Below are 20,415 nucleotides of genomic sequence, written 5' to 3' on the forward strand. Positions count from 1 at the left end.
TTTGAGCAAGGTACTTGCCCTTTCTGTGGCACTTTTATTTAAAGATAAATGGATTAGACTCGGCCACATTTTAAAACTCTTGCTTGGCAGCAGAACTGTTTTTCAAACAAAATTATACTTGGAATTTTAATATAGAAATAGATGAAAGTGGGATTGATTCTCTGTATAAAGATGGCAGGAGTGGAAAAAGGGGGGGCTGGAAACCTGCCTTCTAATAAGCCTTGCTAATAATCTGAAAGAGACCAGGAGGTACCTCTGTGGAAAGGGTTTGAGAACCACATGCCATGATAGATGATCTATAAAGACTTCAAGAGCTGGCAGCTTGTGATTCTGGCAGCTTCAGCTGCTACTGCTAATAACGGTAATTGTTATTGTTGTTAAGTCGCTAAGTCGTGTCCAACTTTTTACGACCCCATGGACTGCAGCATGCCAGGCTTCCCTGTCTGTCACCATCCCTCGGAGCTTGCTCAAACTCATGTCCATCAAGTCGGTGATGCCATCCAATCACCTCATCCTCTGTCGTCCCCATCTCCTCCTGCTCTCAGTCTTCCCCGGGGTCAGGGTCTTAACAGTAATGGCTTTTATTTATTGAGCACGTCCTTTGTGCCAGAGCTGGTCTTGACTTCTGTCTTATTTACTTTGAGAGTCAGTAGAGACTCCTGATTCAGAGCCCTGATTCAAATCCCAGCTTCACCAATTTAGCAGCTGTGTGACCTTGGGCAAGTCCATTAATCTTTCTGTACCTCAGATTCTTCATATGGGAAATAGATTGTTCTGAGTATTAAAGCAATTAATCTCCACAAAATGCTTAGAACAGTGCCAGGTACATAGTAAGCAACTGATGTTAGCCACTTTGCTCACAACTACATAAATTGTTATATCTAATTTTTATAAGCACCACTCTGTTTCACAGATGAAAGGAACTGAGGCTCAGAGAGGTGAAGAGAGTGCCCCTAAGTCACACAATTAATAGGTGATGGAAGGAAGACCTGAATCCAGGTCTGCTCGGCTGTGCAGCCTGTGGTCTTAATACTCGGCCAAAACTCTAGGGTTCTTGACCCTACAAGTCAGGATCCTGGTCCTAGTAACTTGCTTAAGGACTTCCGAGCCTAGAAGGAAGGATATTTAAAGATGGCTACCGTAATTTATGGGAGAAGGCAATGGCACCCCACTCCAGTACTCTTGCCTGCAAAATCCCATGGACTTAGGAGCCTGGTAGGCTGAAGAGTCAGATAGGACTGAGCAACTTCACTTTCACTTTTCACTTTTATGCATTGGAGAAGGAAATGGCAACCACTCCAGTGTTCTTGCCTAGAGAAACCCAGGGACGGGAGAGCCTGGTGCGCTGCCGTCTATGGGGTTGCACAGAGTTGGACACGACTGAAGTGACTTTGCAGCAGCAGCAATTTATGCTTGCAGGAGTTCTGGTGTCAGTAGGGTTAGAGTCTGAACACCCTACTGAATGCAAATTCCAAGCAGAAAAAAGGTGTGTGGTTGCCAGAGCCCAGGGCTAACTGATGGTCTTTATTAGAGAAAGGACATAGGCAGCCCCAAACTAGAGCACAGAAGAGCGAGAACTGGCTGACCTTTAGCCCCCACTTGGAGGGCACCAGATCGGCCTTTGAGCCGTGCACAAGCTGTACCACCTTACTCTTCCCCTGCCTCGGCATTTGGTGGAGAGACACTCAGGGAGAGACTGAATTTGGCTGGATGAGAAAGACTAGTCTCAGCCCTGCCCTAAACAGCTCTGGGTGAGGGGAAGGAGCAACGGGGCGGCGCAGTCAGGAAGCTCTGTCTGATGGCCCAAAGCAAATGCAAGCCACACAGTCACTTTATCTCTTTGTGCTTCCTTCTTTCTCAGCACAGAGGGAGGCAATAAAAGATGGCTGTATGGCTCTCTCCGGGTAGCTGAATGGGAGCCAAAGCATCATATGGTGAACAAATGCTCTGATCGCCCAACTGCAGAGCTGCCGCTGCACATTATTAAACGGCACCAACCTCTCCCCTGACCCCTGATCCCTGGAAATGAATAGCCACCCACCCACCCAGAAAGCTCCAGTACACTGCCACCAACAGAGGCCCAAACACCGGCTCCAGCATTAAGAGAAATCAGAGGGCATGGCATGGTTCTAAGAATCTGGCTTTAAATTCAGACAGAGCTGGTACAAATGGCAACTCCACCCCTCATGCACAGTGAGACTTTGGGTAAGATGATGAACCTCTCTGAGCCCTAATTTCCCACCCATAAAGTATAACTTATGTACTGACCATGCAAGGAGGATGTAAGAATTATCCGTGAACTGAAGTGAAGTGAATTGAAGTGAAGTGAAGGTTACTCAGTTGTGTCCAACTCTTTGTGACCCCATGGACTGTATAGTCCATGGAATTCTCCAGGCCAGAATACTGGAGTGGCTAGCCTTTCCCTTCTCCAGGGGATCTTCCCAACCCAGGGATCAAACCCAGGTCTCCCACATTGCAGGCGGATTCTTTACCAGCTGAGCCACAAGGGAAGCCCTGCAAAGTGCCCAGTATGGTACCTGAGACACAGTAAGTGCTTTAAATAGCTATATGCACAGTGCCTTCACTTATTCAATGAAGACTGACTCCAAGCCTGCTGAGAAACAGCCACAGTAAATATGATGGGGGAGGGTTAAGTTGTTTCCCTGAGTGCTACTTAAACTGAGATCTGAAGGGCAAGCAGGAGTTTTCTAGGTGAAATGGGGAGGAAAGAACTTTCCATGCAGAGGGAACAGAATATGTGAAAACCTGTGATGGGAAAGAATAGGTGAGGGTTGAAGAATTGAGCAAGAATTGACAAGGCTGATACAGAGAGAGCAGAAGGAGGCTGGCAGGGTGGGCAGGGACAGACCACACAAGCTACAGTAACGATTTTGGTCTAAGAGTACAAGGAACACATTGAAGGGTTTTAACTGATGAAGTGACACAGTCAAATCAGAGTTTTAAGAAGCTCACTCTAAAAAGAGTATACGCTGTATGATTCCAACTTTATGACACTCTAGAAAAGGCAAAACCATAGAGACACAAAAAAAAGATTAGTAGTTGCCAGGGGTTAGGGAGGAGGGGGGATGAATAAGCAGAGCACTGGGGATTATTAGGGCAGCGAAACTGTCCGGTATGATGCTATAATGGTGGATATATGTTATATATTCATCAAAACCCACAGAATGTATGACACCAAGAATGAACACTAGCGTAAACTATGGACGTTGGGTGATAATGATATTTCAGTGTAGCTTTGTCAGTTGTAATAAACGTCCCACTCTGGGGGCGGACATGGATAACGGGGGAGACCTGTGGTGGGGAGGACAGGGGGCATATGGGAACTCTGTACTTTCCTCTCAATTCTGCTGTGAAGCTAAAATCCCTCTAAAAATATAAAGTCTATTAATTAAAAAAAAATAAAAGAGAAAAATTCAGTCTGGCTGTGGTATAGAGCATAGACTGGAAGCCAGCAGGGGAGACCGCAGAGTTAGGTTTTTCTGTTGTCTTGCTGGGCTCCCTGGGGACAAGTTATACAAGCTCTGAGAGCTCCAGTTTCTCTGTGGCACGGGGACAAGAATATAAAGTGACACGAGGTATAGGACATGCCTCCAAGAAAGCCTGGCACAAGGCATGTGTTGGGTTCTCTCTGGCAGAACGTGAAACAACGAGCTTGATGCTGGGAAGACAGGATCAGGATCCAAAGCTCTTCGTGGGGGGACAGTGGGTATCCTCTGGTGGTGTTCCGTAGCAGGTAAGAAGTCTCAGTGTCTACTGCCAGGGGCAAAAGTATTTATAAGAATTTATGGCCCAGGGCTAGAGCTGTGTTTCATGCTTTGGGGGAAATAAATCATAGTAACAGCTAAGATTGATTGACTACTAACTACATCGGTTCAGTTCAGTTCAATTCAGTTGCTCAGTCGTGTCCGACTCTTCGTGACCCCATGGACCACAGCACACCAGGCCTTCCTGACCATCACCAACTCCCGGAGTTTACCCAAACTCAGGGTTTACCAAACTAACTACATAACAGGTCCTATTATAAGGCCTTTTACGAATTAGTGCCTTTCACCAGGACCTACTATTGTCTCTGTTGTATCTGGGCAAGCTGAGGCACAGAAAGGCCCATCAACTTGCCCAATGTAAGTGACAGAGCTGGTTTAAAATAAAATCAAGGGGGAGTTCCCTGGCGGTCCAGTGGTTAGGACTCTGCCCTTCCATTTCAGGGGGCACAAGTTCAATCCTTGTGGAACTAAGGAACTAAGATCCTGCATGCCGCATGTCATGAACAAAAATAAGTAATCAATTCAAAAAAAATTAAAATCAAAAGATACAAACCCAAGTTAATTGTGGAAGTAGGTTGTGTAAGCATAGAGCCGTCATGAAATGGTGTAAAACAGATCAGCTGTGACCAAGGACCCAATCACGGGGGAAGCAGTATGGTAGAGCCCTTACGGCCATGCGTTTTGAATTAGCTTTCCTGGATTTAAATCCTGGCTCCTCTACTTTCCATGTGACCTCAGGCAAGTTGTTTAGTCACTCTGTGACTCAATTTCTTTATCTGTAATATAGGAATAGTAACAGGCCATACAGTTTTTAATCAATGTATGTTTCAGAACAAAGAAGGACAATAGAAACTTCTAAAAGAGCAAGGCTGGGGTTTCAAACGGGGGTGGGGCTCAAACCTGGAACCCAACCCACAGTTATCAAAGACCACGCGAGAGACCAGTTTGTGGCAACGACGAAAACATGACCTCTGCCCTCAAGGACCTCCCAGTCTGGGTGGGAGGATAGGTACAAATGCAGAAAATAAAACAAATGGCAAGACGTAAGAATCAGTTATTCAAACAAAATGGTGCTAGTCACCACGCTAACCAGTAGGGATGCAGCGACTGGCCAAACAGACAAGATCCCTCCCCTCAAAGAGCTTGTAGGCAGGGACCACAAACAGACACAGCAGCAGGGCTGACTGCTGCTCATTAAAACATAAAGCCGGGAGCGACTTAGAGATCCACAGGGGAGGTTACTTCAGAGATGGTCAGAGAAGGAAGTGGTGGCATATGAGCAACGCCAAAAGTCATGAGGAGTGAGCCGCGTTTATATCTGGGAGAAAAGTCACTTCAGTTGTGTCTGACTCTTTGCAACCACATAGACTATAGCCCATCAAGCTCCTCTGTCCATAGGATTCTTCACAGCCACCAGGGTTCTCTGTCCATGGGATTCTCCAGGCCAAGAATACTGGAGTAGGTTGCCAGGTTCTCCTCCAGGTGATTTTCCTGACCCAGGGATTGAACCTGCATCTCTTATATCTCCTGCATTGGCAGGTGGATTCTTTACCACTAGCGCCACCTGGGAAGCCCTTCCGGGGCTGAGAACAGCAAGTGCAAAGGCCCTGAGGAAGGGAGAATACACGTGACCTGTTTAGAGAATGGCACAAAAGAGGAGGACTGGTATGGCGGATGGGAAGGAAGGGGGAGACAGAGGAAGTCTAGACTACAGGGGCCTACAGAGCATAATCACGATTGTGAACTCCACTCTATGAGAAATGCAAAGAACTCATGGGGTTGGCATCTGATTTAATTTCAGAAGAATCACTCTGGCTGCTGTGTGAAGAATGGATTGAATGGGGCCATGGTGAATTAAAGTGTCCTCAAATTCTTTGCTGCTTTCATCAACTGGTGGTATCTCATTAACTCTAATTTCTCCTGGCCCTGTCTCTGACCATTAGCATGTGGCAGAAGTGAGGCTATGGAACTTCTAACTCTGACCTCTTCAGATATTAATATTTATACCTTCTATACCGACTCAATGGACATGAGTTTGAGTAAACTCCAGAAGTTGGTGATGGACAGGGAGGCCTGGCGTGTTGCAATTCATGGGGTCGCAAAGAGTCAGACAAGACTGAGCGACTGAACTGAACTGAACTGAATCCCTCTTGTAACTTGTCCTCTTGTAAAGCAGCTGCTATATGAGAAGTCTGACATCCTGAGACCATACTGCTTTGAGGAAGTGCAATAGCCACGGGGAGAAAGAGAGAACATGTGGCGGAGCATCGAGGCACCAGAGACATATGAAGGTGACAGGTCTGTCCAGTCCAGCCAGGCCAGAGGGCAGGCACAGAACTGCCTGTCCCTGCCCTACCCAGGTTCCTGATCCACAGGCCGCAAGCAAATGAAACGACTGAGGATTTAAGCCATCAGGTTTGGGGGCAGTTTGTTACACAGCTACTGATAATTGAGACAGAGGCAAGGAGGCTAGTGAGAAGGGTACTGCAGAAATCCAGGTGAGGGAACAAGGCAATTTGGTCTAAGGTAAGAATGGTGGTGTGTGTGTGTGAGAGTATGTGTCAGTCGCTCAGTAGTATCCAACTCTTTGTGACCCCACGGACTGTAACCCGCCAGACTCGTCTGTCGATGGAATTCTCCAGGCAAGAATACTGGAGTGGGTAGCCTATCCCTTCTCCAGGGGATTTTCCTGACCTAGGGATGGAACCCGGGTCTCCTGCATTGCAGGCAGGTTCTTCACTGTCTGAGCCACCAGCAAAGCAGGAACGGTGGTGGGGAATAAAAAGTGCTGACATGAGAAAAAGTTACACACCCTTCATCACCATCAGGAGCAACTCAGGGGTCTGGAGACCCCATACCCACTGGGCATGGTGCTGCCCGCTTTCTCTCTGCCGCTCCCTTGTTCAATGAAGGGTTGATTGTCCAAGGACTGACTTCCTTATTAGAAACTTCACTGCCATCAAGACAAACACTACAGAAGGTAGAGAGATATAGTCCAGAATACCCCCAAATAGGCTTAACAGCATAGAAAAACTCTTTACTAGCAAAATGAAGACATGTTCCAGAAAAAACTGTTCATCTTAGCATAACATCTAATGTGTATGCTCTACTTCATAATTTAGCAAGCATGCTCATACCCATTTCCTCTTTTGATTCTATCTACTGTCCTATGAAGTCAGAAACACCACCCTCAAACACTAACGAGGAAACACACTCAGAAGCAACTACTATTCTAAAGCCCCATAGTCAGTAACCAGTAGAGTTAGACTTTGAACCTGTAACTTCTCTACACAAGTTCAATTTTTTTCTATATGACTGTTGCTAAAACTTCCACATTTATTTTAAAACCATACAGATTAAAATCAAAGTATCATTCTGTGTTTGTTGTCTGCTTGCAGCTCTTCTTCACAGGCTAGCTGTACAATGGATTTTAAAGCAGAGTCCTTGGACTCCTGGTCTTGAAACCTTGTAGGTAGAGCTTGACAACATACAGATTCTCAGGCCACAACCAGGAAACAGACTTTCTGGTAACAGGGCACAAGCATCTGCATTTTAATAAGTAAGCCGGAGTGGGGAGAGGAGTCTTAAATTATTCGCCTTCATGGGAAAGGCTGAAAGTTACTGAATTGCTGGGTCAATCAGCCCTCAAGAAGCAGACAGACATGCTTAAATGAAGAGACCAGAGTCTGACATTTAGCAAATTGTAAATGGATTGCTCCTCCATGCTGTCTGGGTGAGGAAGGGATCCTAGACAGTCTCCTCCTTCCCCTCCCCCAGACTCACCCTGGGAGTCAGGAAAGGAAGAGTGTGCAGGACGAGTCATGGGGTGGGAGGTGAGAAAGCGGCAGGCTGAATATCAGCAGAGAACCCACTGTTTCAGGCATTAGCAGACTTTCCCATTTGGCCCTCAAAGTAGGCAATACTTCCATTTTACAGTTGCAGAATGTGGGAGTCAGGGAGTAGTGAGGTTACTTGGGCAGTCATACAAACTGTGAGTGGGGAGTCCAGATTCAAACCCAGGAACCCTGGCACCAATGCTAGTGTTGCTTCTGGTATCAAGTTCTGCCAAGCAGGTGGGAGGGTAGTGTGATGTGAAGACATGGGAGTCTGAACCCCACACTCTGCTCATTCGCTGTGTGACCTTAGACCTAGGCCCTACCCTTCTCAGAAAGCATCCCTTCATTTAATTCAAAAAGGGGATCAAATTACCTGCCACCGAGAAGTCCCCAGCTACCCAGCAGCTTGTTAGTAAAAGGTGATTGCTTCTGAATGAGAAACAGAATGCCAACATCAAAAGGGTGAAGTGAACATTGGGCAATTTCTCCCCCGTAGACAGTGTCAGGTTGTGAGCTGGTGCCCGGGAGGGCGGACTGAGACTCAGCACTGGAGCCACTCCCGGGAGTGGCAGCAGCACGCGGGGAGGAAGGTGCGTGTGGGAGGGCAGGGCTCCCCGAGGGCCTCCCAGGTCTCTCGTCCCCAGTTCTGTGACCCTGGGAAGCAGGAGCCGCGCTGTTTTCCCCATCAGTGCGCCGCTCCCTCTCCTGGGGGAGTTGGCAGATCCGCAGCTGGCCTGTTGGCTGGAGACGCATGGGCAGCGGAGCCTGGCATTTCTTTACAGGCTCTCACTGTCTCTCGCTTGTGCGGCTTTCTTCCCGTTCCCACGCCCCACCTCTGCAAGTCCCCAGGGATTCTGCTTTCTCCTGCAGTGCGAGGGCAAAGGCCCTGGACGATGAGATAGACCGGGCCTTCCCCCTCCAAGGCTGCTCTGCCGGGACCCTCAATGCCTCATTGTCTCTGGCCTCCCAGACCCCATCCCCTCCCGGGGAGAGAACGCCGTGGGCGGGGGCCGGTCAGCAAGTCCATGCCTGGTGCAAGCTGGCTGGGGTCCTCTCACTTGTGAGCTTTTTATTTTGCAAAGTTGTGGGATTCTTATTCATTCGAAGAGTCGGTCAGTCCTGAATGCCTTCAGCAAAGATTTCGGCACTGTGCCAGGCGCTGGGGGTACCACTTAAAAAAACAGTCCTTAACCTGATCCTCAAGGAAGGTCTAGTCAGTGGGAGGCATGAGAAGTAAACAGCAATTACTAATCTCCTGAAGCCATCACAGTAAGGGATGAGCAGCAAGGACAAGAACACAGAGCCGTCTGTTAAGGGCTGTTTCATTCACTGAACACATAGTTCCCGAGAAACTGATATGCCACAGGCACCGTTCTAGGGGCTGGGAATACAGCGGAAGCAAAACAAAGTCCCCGCCTACAGGGTCTTCTCTTCTAGAAAACAACACAATAAGATAAATTACATAATAGCACACCTTATCTATATCTGTAATATAATCAATACATTATATAATCAATATATAATATTGATATATTATATTAATATAATACACATTATAATAATTATTAACATTATTAATGTGTTTCCCAGGTGGCACTAGTGGTAAAGTACCTGCCTGCCAATGCAGGAGACATAAGACATGTGGGTTTTATCCCTGGGTCAGGAAGATCCCCTGGAAGAAGGCATGGCAACCCACTCCAGTATTCTTGCCTGGGGAATCCCATGGACAGAGGAGCCTGGAGGTCTATGGTCCATGGGGTCACAAAAACTTGGACACAACTGAAGCAATTTAGCACACACGCATGCATGCACAAACTAATTACATAAAGCATACAACTGGTATATAACAGCTTATATTATATAATAATATTATATTAATATGTTGTATTAATGTATCTAATCTATTAGCTATCAATCATCTATATATCATCCATCTATTTATTTACCTATCCACAGTTTCAGGCAGTGACAACTGCTTGAAGGAAAAAACTACACAGTTGAGCTTCGACTGTGGGAATGGTATGGTCTGGCAAGGTCTCTCTGAGGAGGTGGCATCTGATCAGATATTTCAAAGGAAGTAAGAACGTGGGACATGGTGACATCTGTGGAGTGCTTTAGGAGAAAGCAAGAGCAGGTACAAAGATTGTCCCTGAAAGGTACAGACACGATCCTACCCACTTCATGTACTTCTCACTTTACAGATGGGGAAACCAAGAGCTGGGGAGGTGGAAACACTAATTCAGGACCTCCCAGCTTGCAGCAGGGAGAGCTGAGACCCACGCCAGGCGGTGCGCTTCGCCCATGTAAGGGGACTTTCGGCTGTGAAGCCTCCTACCTGGGCCAGTCCTAGATGCTTTTTTGCAAAGAGGATGGGTGCCAAATTCAACTCTGCGGAAGGAGGCAGAGAAAGGAACATGAGTAATCCAGGCTGAGGGGGGGGTCCTCTGCCTTCCTCCTTGGCCTCTTCTGGCCCCAAAGCTGCCCCTCACCTGTGTGCACATCCATTCAGAGTCAAGAGAGAGAGAGGGTAGCACCTCTCCCAAGTCCACATGGCTCACTCTGCTCACATTATTTAGGTTTCTATGCAGGTCTCCTCCTGCAAGAAGCCTCTCCTGATCACCCACCTCAAATACCAATCACCTTTGAGCTCTTCTTTGGCTTCAACCTTTTCTCACAACCTGCCATTAGACTGCATATTTGTTTTCTAATTTGTTGTAAGTTTATGTAGCTTAAATCTCAGCTCCACAAAAACTATTGTCTGTTTTGTCCACTATTGTATCCTCTGTGCCTGGCATATCTTTAATGAGTAAAAGAAAGGAAAGCAGGAAAGCTCAGTGAGTATGTAGCCACTTAAGAGAATTAAATGAAACACTTTTCCAAACAGACACAGGCACCAAGAAGGAAGAGCAGAAACTGAGCTCTTTGTAATTTGCTGGAGGGTACCTGGCACTCCAAATTTGCTCAATAAATATTTGTTGCATGAATGAATATCCGGAATTTGAAACTCCAAGTTCAGGAAGCTCAGAAGACTTTGAGCAATTATGTGTGAAATAAACACAATTTTATAATATTCTTTGATGAGATGTCTGAGAATTCTCAGGACAGAGGTTCAGGATGGAGAGCTGATCCTGACACAAAAGGATGGTTTGGACAAGACATCCTCCTCCCTGACCCCTGGGGCACAACTTGCCCGTCTGTAAAATGAGGACACACAGAAAACTCTAAGGGACTCTTCTAACTCGGGACCTCTACGATTCTGTAAAATAACTTCTCCTCTGGGCCAGGCCCGCATATCTCCATCTTGCCCCAAACATTCTCTCTGGAAACACTAAACCTAGAGCGGGTACTGGGGGTAGTTTCTGAAGAGTCTTCAGTGCCTCTCCTCAAGTTCTTGTGTTACTTATGCTTGCTGGCTCCCTCTCTTCAACCCTCCCTGAGGTCTGACCTTCTAATGAGCAGAGACACATTATCAGCCGCCGTGGTTTGAACGGGTGCCTGTAATTTAGTGTTGCCTAATGCTGGACACTGAGAGCCGGGCTTGCGTAATTAGGCTGGGGCCTCATTAACGTCTGCCTCCTTGGGTGTTTTTCATTCTTGGTTTCTCCTATCCTGTGTTTTGAATCCCATCTGGCTGTATGGACACGGCGGCCCTTTTTTTATTGCTCCATTGTGAAGCCAGGCTTGAATCTGGGCCCAGAATGGCCACAACCATCCACAAAGCATGAATCTTAACATGCCCTGGAATGGCCCCTGCTCTGCTCTCTAAATACAATTACGCAACTTGACTGAGAACCTGGGCTGTCTTGAGTTGCTCTTGAGCACCTCGAGCTGGCTGGCAACCCACTTTAGTTTGGGTGTTTGACAGAAACCAGAGTAAGGGGTGCTATCCATTTAATTACTACAATTACCCATGATTTAGCCAAGTCATGTGTAATACTTTGCCATTTACAAAGCACTAGTAGAACCTGGCCTTGAGCAGAGACGTGGCCTGTTTTGTTTACCAGAGATTCCTAAGAGACTTATTCTCTTCTGGCGCCTGCCTGCCCCCACCCCATTCTTCACTGCCCTGCTCTGAGCCCCAGGAGACTGAACTCTGTCTGTGGACAGTTCTATTGGGCTCTTCTGCTCACTGGGCCAAAATGAGGCCCAAGCAGGAGACTGGAGGGCAGTGGTGCTTCTTTCTAGTGCCCACCCTGCTTCAGTGCCAAGATCTTGGAGGTAGTTAAGTTCCTCGACAACTGCTGCTTCAGTTACATAGCTCTCCTGCCCAAGTATAGATCAAACCTTCCAGACTGAGTCTATTAATTCTACTTCCTCTCCTTGTCCTTCATCCCCAGTGATGATAACGGCTTCTTGCTGTTGTTATTGGATGGCCCATGTTCCCTGAGTCACAATATTCTTCTATAAGTGATTGCTTCATTAAAATCTCTTTATTTAAATTATTTGGGGGTGTATTCTGTTTTCTGCCTAGCGCCTGTCTGATACAATTCTTAATATCTGAAATGGAGCCTGGAACATAGAATAGGCCCTTAATAAACACCTGTGGGATGAATGAGTGAACAAACTTTTGCATATAACATCTCATTTAATTCTTTTGAAACTATGTAAAATAATACAATCAACTTTTATAGATGAAAAGGCAGAGAGAGGTAGAATCTCATATCTGAGCAACAGATTTCTAAAGGAGAGCAACACACATCCGGTACCCTAGATGAGCCTAAGCCATACTCAGCACACAGGAGAAATCTCTACTTCCTGCTGTTTCCTGCACAGACCCAGAGTCCACTCAAGTCAGCCTGGGGTGGGCTCAACAGGACTGGTGCTGTGGAGTAGACAAAATTTATGGATTTAAAGACATTTGGGAACTCGCTTGGCATAAAATCAGAGACCTGGATTCAAATCCAAGTGCTACCCCTTTCTTCTAAAACGTGTATATATTTAAGGTTACAGCGTATTTTGTCATGTGTTTAAGATGTGCAACATGGTTTGATATATGCATACATTATGAAATGAAAACCATGATCAAGTTAATTAACATATCTATCACCTCACATACTTAACCCTTTTTTGGATGCTAAAAAAACAGTAGATTTGAAGTATACTATACATATACTATAGTCAGTATACTGTATATTAGGTCTCCAGAACTTATTCATCTTACAACTGAAAGTGTAAACCCCTTGACAAACATTTCCCCATTCCTCCCGCTAACCAGACACTAGTCACCATCATTCTATTCTTTGTTATTATAATTGCAAATCTTTTAGATTTCACATATAAATGAGATCATGCAATATTTATCTGTCTCTGACTTAATTCACTTAGCATAATGTCCTCTAGGTCTATCCATGTTATTGCAAATGGCAGGACTTCATTCTTTTTTAAGGTGGGATAACACACCTTGGATACTATGAATAATGTTGCAATAAATATAGGAGTAGAGATATCTTTTCAGCATAGTGATTTTATTTCCTTTGGATATGACCCAGAAGTGAGATACAACAGCTTTATTTTTAATTTTTCAAGGAAGCTCCACACTGTTTTCCATAATGGCTGTACTAATTTACACTCCCACCAACAATCCACAAGGATTGTCTCTCTCCCACACCCTCACCCACACTTACCTTTTGACTTTTGATATCAGTCATCCTAACAGGTGTGAGGTGGTATCTCATTGTGGTTTTGATACACATTTCCCTGATGATTAGTGATGTGGAGCAGCTTTTCACAGACCAGTGGCCATTTATATATCTCATTTGGAAAAAAACGTTTGTTTAGATCCTTTACCCATTTTTGAAATTAGGTTATGTGGTTTTGCTATTAAGTTGTTATGAGTTCTTTATATATTTTGGATATTAACCCCTTAGAAAAATGACTTGCCTTTTATTTTGTTGATGTTTCCTTTGCTGCATGGAAAGTTATAGATTAGTTTTCTTCCTGTGATTTATTTCTGGTTTCATGTAACTGTGGTCTGAATGGATATCTGATATGACTTCAATCTTCTTAAATTTGTTAAGACTTGTTTTGTGCCTAACATATAATTTATTCTGGAGAACGTTCCATATGCACTTGAGAATGTATATTCTGCTGCTCTTGGATGGAATGTTCTGTGTATGTCTGTTGGGTCCATTTGGTCTAACATACAGTTCAAGCCTAATGTTCTTATTGATTTCTTGTCTGAATGATCCAGTGATGAAAGTGGAGTCTTGAAGTTCTCTATTATTATGGTATTGCTATCTACTTTTCCCTTCATATTTGTCAATATTTGCTTTACATTTTTATGTGCTCTAATGTTGGGCACATGTATATTTACAATTGTTGGATCCTCTTGAATAGATTGCTTTTTCATCGTATAATGTCACTTTTGTCTCTTATTACAGTTTTTAACTTAAAGTCTATTTTGTCTGAAATCAGCATAGCTACCCCTGCTCTGTTTTGGTTCCTATTTGCATGGAATATCTTTTTCCATCCCTTCACTTTCAATCTAAGTATGTCTTTATAGCTAAAGTGAGTCTCTTTTAAGCAGCATCTTTTTTCTTCTAATTCATTCAGTCATCCTATGTCTTTTCATTGAAAATTTTAATCTATTTACATTTAAAGTAACTATTTAAAGTATTATTGCAATTTTGTTTATTTATTGTTTTATTTTCTTAGGCCATCCTCTATGGCATGTGGGATCTTAGTACCCTGAGCAGAGATTAAACCTTCACCCCTTGCATTGGGAGCAGGGAGTCTTAAGCACGGGACTGCCAGGGAAATACCTGCCATTTTCCTAATTGTTTCTTGGCTGGTATGCAGTTTCTTTGTTCCTTTATTCCTCCCTTGCTGGTTTCCTTCATGATTTGATACTTTTCTTTCATGCATGCTAAGTTGCTTCAGTGTGTTCAACTCTTTGTGACCCTGTGGACTGTAGCTCTCCAGGCTCCTCTGTCCATGGGATTCTCCAGGTCAGAGTACTGGAGTGGGTTTCCATGCCTTCCTCCAGGGGATCTCCCCAACCAAGGGATCGAACCCTGGGTCGCTTATATCTACCTGCACTGGCAAGCAGGTTCTTTACTACTAGCAACACCTGGGAAGCCCACTTTTCAGTAGTAGTTTGCTTTGAATTCTGTTTTTCAGTTTTGTGTATCTCCTACAGGATTTTGCTTTATGGGTACCATGAGGCTTACCTGAAACATTTTATAGTTACAACAGTCTATCTTAAGTTGATAACAACTGACTCTTTGCAACCCCCTGGACTATACAGTCCATGGAATTTTCTAGGCAAGAATACTGGAGTGGGCAGCTGTTCCCTTCTCTAGGGGATTTTGCCAACCCAGGGATTGAACCCAGGTCTCCCAAATTTCAGGCAGATTCCTTACCATCTGAGCCACCAGGGAAGCATTCTTAATCTGACCTAATACTTACCTTTATCAGTTTTATAGGGGCTTCTATGATGGCTCAGATGGTAAAAAAAAAAAAAAAAATGCCTGCATGGCAGGAGACCCTGGTTCGACCCCTGGGTTGGGAAGATACCCTAGAGAAGGGAACAGTTACCCACTCCAGTATTCTTGCCTGGAGAATTCCAGGGACAGAAGAGCATGGAGGGCTACAGTACATGGGATCACAAAGAATCAGACATGACTGAGTGACTAATACTTTCACTTCTTTCATCAGTTTTGTTTTCATTTTACTAATGAGTATCTTCTTCTTTTTCCAAGTTCCCACTGTCAAAAACTCAGATTCTTGGATCTCAATATTTGTCTAATGGTATTCTTGTGTACTACTCATAATGTATACCACTTTAATGCCTCTCTGTGTGCATGCAAGCTATGCTGTTTCAGTTGTGTCCAACTTTTGCAACGCTATGGGCTACAGCCTGCTAGGCTCCTCTGTCCATGAGATTCCCCGGGCGAGAATACTGCAGTGGGCTGCCATGCCCTCCTCCATGGGATTTTCCCAACCCAGGGATCAAACCCGGGCTTCTTATGTCTCCTGCAGGCAGGTTCTTTACCACTAGCACTACCTGGGAAGCTCTTACTGCCTCTTTAAGCAGCTCTGACTGTGAAACAGTCTTCCCCTTGTTAAAGAGGCAGTCCAGTAGGTGTTGACACAAACACTATGGGACCAAGTACCTAGGCCTGAAGCCCAGTTTTGCCCCTTTCTGGCTGGGGACCTTGATTCCATTACCCAACTTCAGTCTTCTCACCTGGAAAATGTGGATGGTGATAGTACACACTTTACAGGGCTGCTGAAAGGATGAAATGAGTCAATACATGTTAGGTGCTTGGGACAGTGCCTAGCACATAGGAAATGCTATAAAGTGTCGGTTAAGTAGATAAAAATTCATGAATTCTGTATGTGCAATTCAAGCTGGCTTCATCAAAAAGGATTTATTTATTTATTTATTTTTTGGCTCTAGTTTGGAGATGAGCCTGGAGTCAGGGCCTTGGATAACATCATCAGGTCACTGACTCTTATTCTCTATCTGTGCTGTTTCCCTTTGCTTTTGCTTCATTCTTAGCAGATCCTTCCCTCCAGGACAAACAGCCATGGCCACCAGCAGCTCCTGGAGACCATTCCACTGGCTCAGCAGCCCCAGCAGGACAAATATGTCTCTCACCCAAAAATTCCAGCAAAGGTCTCACATGAATTCTCACTGACTTGGCTTGGGTCCCAGGCTCTCCCGCCTAATCAGTGTGATATTCTGATTCTAGGCAAGGGAGAAAGCAAGGGAATTCAGAGAAACATCTACTTCTGCTTCATTGACTACACTAAAGCCTCTGACTATGTGGATCACAACATGCTGTGGAAAATTCTTAAAGAGCTGGGAATACCAGACCACCTTACCTGTCTCCTGAGAAACCTGTATACAGGTCAAGAAGCAACAGTTAGAACTGGACATGGAACAACGGACTGCTTCAAAATTGGGAAAGGAGTAAAACAAGCCTGTATATTGTCATCCTGCTTATTTAACTTATATACAGAGTATATCATGTGAAACCCCAGGCTGGATGAATCACAAGCTGGAGTTAAGGTTTCCAGGAGAAATAGCAAGAATCACAGACATGCAGATGATAGCACTCTAATAGCAGAAAGTGAAGAGGAACTAAAGAGGTTCTTGATGAGAGTGAAGTGAGTGAGTGAAGTCGCTCAGTCGTGTCTGACTCTGCGACCTCATGGACTGGAGCCTACCAGGCTCCTCCGTCCATAGGATTTTCCAGGCAAGAGTACTGGAGTGGGTTGCCATTTACTTCTCCAGGGGATCTTCCTGACCCAGGGATCGAACCCGGGTCTTCTGCGTTGCAGGCAGACACTTTGCCATCTGAGCCACCAGGGAAGCCCTGGTAAGGCCCCTGATGAGGGTAAAAAAGGAGTGAAAAGTTGGCTTAAAACTCAACATTCAAAAATCTAAGATCATGGCATCCAGTCCCATCACTTCATGGCAAATAGATGGGGAAAAAGTGGAAACAGTGACACATTTTATTTTCTTGGGCTCCAAAATCACTGCAGATGGTGACTAAAGCCACAAAATTAAAAGTTATTTGCTCCTTGGAAGGAAAGCTATGACAAACTCAGACAGCATATTAAAAAGCAAAGACATCACTTTGCAGACAAAGGTCCATATAGTCAAAGCTATGGTTTTTCCAGTAGTCATGTACAGATGTGAGAGTTGAACCATAAGTAAGGCTGAGCACCCAAGAATTGATGTTTTTAAATTGTGGAGCTGTAGAAGACCCTTGAGAGTCCCTTGGATAGCAAGCAGATCAAACCAGTCAATCCTAAAGGAAATCAACCCTGAACATTTACTAGAAGGACTGATGCTGAAGCTGAAGCTCTAATACTTTGGCTACCTGACACGAAGAACTGACTTATTGGAACAGACCTTGACACTGGGAAAGATTGAAAGCAAAAGGAGAAGGGGAGAGCAGAAGATAAGATGGTTAGATAGCATCACCAACTCAATGGGCATGAATCTGAGCAAACTCTGGGAGAAAGTCAAGTACAGGGAAGCCTGGTGAGCTGCAGTCCACGGGGTCACAAAGAGTCAGACATGACTTAAGTGACTGAACAACAACTTGAATCCACTACTGCTTCCAAGGGTGAATCTCCCCTACAAAGTTTGGGTGTCCTCTGACCATGGGAGAAACAAGGATATGAGATGGGGGACAGAAGTGTTGTGAGCTGAGGGACAAAGAGTAGTCCAGTGTCCCTGCCCATCTATGGGTAAGGGTGGCTGAAGACATTCAGTGGGCTCGGGTGAGGGACTATTAACCAATTTCTATAGAACCAGTACTGCTGTACACACCATTCAGATTATCAGCCTGTTGATATATATTGATTTAAATTTATCACACTAGTTGTGTTATTTATAATACCTGTTTTGCATTGGCTTTTCTCCTTTTGTCTTCTCTTATTATTTCTATTTTTCTCTTATCACCTTTAAGTACTACATTCCACTTCTATTTTTAGTAATTACCACAGATATTACTTTTAATTATTCTTTAATTCTTTAATTTCCATTTTTAACTTTTTGAAGCCTATTAATAATCAATATATTGACTTTCCTCTCTGATAATGCAAGGGCCTCAAAATATCTTAATTCTATTTAACTACAGAATCTACTTACTGTGGTATATTTTAATCCTTCATATATTTTTCAAATCCACAAGATATTATTATTACTACTGTTTTTTGAAGATAACATTTATTAACAGTTCCACCTTCTTTGCTCTTCACGTCTTCTTGCTGCTTTATGTTATATGTCATTTTCTTTTTACTTGAAGTACATACTTTACAATTTCCCTCAGTGAGGTCTTCATGAATATTTTTATTTTGCCTTATTTCATAAAATACTTACACTTCATTAACACCTTTTCAATGCTGTTTAATATGTTATTAAACACAACACTTCTAATAATGTTGGTTATTGTAGTTTTCCTTTCTAGAAGTTCTTTTTGATTTTAATAAAACTTGTTCTGTCATTTTTTTATAGTTTCCTATTCCTTGCAGACATTTTCCAATCTGATTTTTTCAACTTAATATGTAGGATTTTTTCTTTTAAGAATGTGGGTCTGATCATTCCAATATATAGTGTCTTTGAGGGTATCTTTCTGCTGTCTATATTTCCTGTTTCTTCTCATTTATGGTGTCTGTGCCTTACTATTTTTTACTATGTGCTAGCCATTATACACGGAGAAGGCAATGGCACCCCACTCCAGTACTCTTGCCTGGAAAATCCCATGGATGGAGGAGCCTGGTAGGCTGCGGTCCATGGGGTCGCTAAGAGTCGGACACGACTAAGCGACTTTACTTTCACTTTTTCACTTTCATGCATTGGAGAAGGAAATGGCAACCCACTCCAGTGTTCTTGCCTGGAGAATCCCAGGGACAGGGGAGCCTGGTGGGCTGCCGTCTATGGAGTCGGACACGACTGAAGTGACTTAGCAGCAGCACCGGCAGCAGCCATTATATAAAAAATTATCTGAATAATTATTTGAAGACTAGGATGAAAGTGTCTTCCACTACAAAGGATTTGCTTTTACTTCTTGCATGTCTGGGATTACCATAAATTAAGATTAATGCTCAAGGTTCCCTGGAAGGTCAATCAAAGTGCAATTCAAGCTGCAGTGAATTGTGAGGACTCATATACCTATGGTTCACATTTACCTTGAGATGTAGTTCTTTGAGGTCTCAGCTTATTTTGGGGAGGCCCTACCATTACATCCTAAGTAACCCTGGGTATTGATTTTTTTCTCCCTTGCCTCTGCTAGACCATCAAAACCAATTTTCAAGTTTGTTGAACTTAGCAATACTCACAGGAAAAATGAAGTTTTTGTACTCATTTCTCTCTCTGGATTTCCACTTCCCCATCATTCTTTTCCTGGCAAATTCTTACTACCATGTCAACTCCTTGATGGCTTTGAAGGTATCATTATTAACAACCAGCTTTGAAACGGTTTTCAGATAATCTAGAATTGGTCTACCATTACTGGAAATAGGAAGCCATGTAAGGTCTTCCTCGGCACACAGCAGGTGCTCAGTAAATGATGGCTGAATTAGTTGAATTACCATAATTTCCTAAACATACTCCCCCCCCCTTTTTTTTTTGTTTGTACAAAGACTGTTGGTTTGTACAAGAACTTTCCTATTCTTAAAACACATAGAAAAAAAAAAACACATAGAATGCCCATATTCTATCATCTGACAAGTATTAGAACAAATACCACCTTTTCCTCAAATTTATTCCTGTTGTCTCTACTTTCCCAAATATGAATCCTATTTCTTCTCCATCTAAATCCTCACAAGACCTGGTCTGTATCATTCTCTGGGTACTTAATTAGATAGAAATGTTTTAATACGCTCTTCTGGTCAAGGCTATGGTTTTTCCAGTGGTCATGTATGGATGTGAGAGTTGGACTGTGAAGAAAGCTGAGCGCTGAAAAATTGATGCTTTTGAACTATGGTGTTGGAGAAGACTCTTGAGAGTCCCTTGGATTGCAAGGAGATCCAACCAGTCCATCCTAAAGGAGATCAGTCCTGGGTGTTCATTGGAAGGACTGATGTTGAAGCTGAAACTCTTAATACTTTGGCCACCTGATGCGAAGAGTTGACTCATTGGAAAAGATCCTGATGCTAGGAGGGATTGGGGGCAGGATGAGAATAGGATGACAGAGGATGAGATGGTTGGATGGCATCACCGACTCGATGGGCATGAGTTTGAGTAAACTCCGGGAGCTGGTGATGGACAGGGAGGCCTGGCGTGCTGCGGTTCATGGGGTCACAAAGAGTCGGACACGACTGAGCGACTGAAC

The 20,415-nt window shown here is 44.1% G+C and overlaps 1 protein-coding gene across 1 annotated transcript in view; it reads right to left on the reverse strand.

Annotated features, from left to right (window-relative positions):
• The window catches only part of SYN3 (synapsin III), a 465,440-nt gene that overhangs the window by 356,983 nt on the left and 88,042 nt on the right, over window positions 1-20,415 (reverse strand). The window lies entirely within an intron of this gene.

This window comes from Cervus canadensis, chromosome 21, assembly GCF_019320065.1.
Source record: "Cervus canadensis isolate Bull #8, Minnesota chromosome 21, ASM1932006v1, whole genome shotgun sequence".
In the NCBI taxonomy this organism is placed as follows: domain Eukaryota; kingdom Metazoa; phylum Chordata; class Mammalia; order Artiodactyla; family Cervidae; genus Cervus; species Cervus canadensis.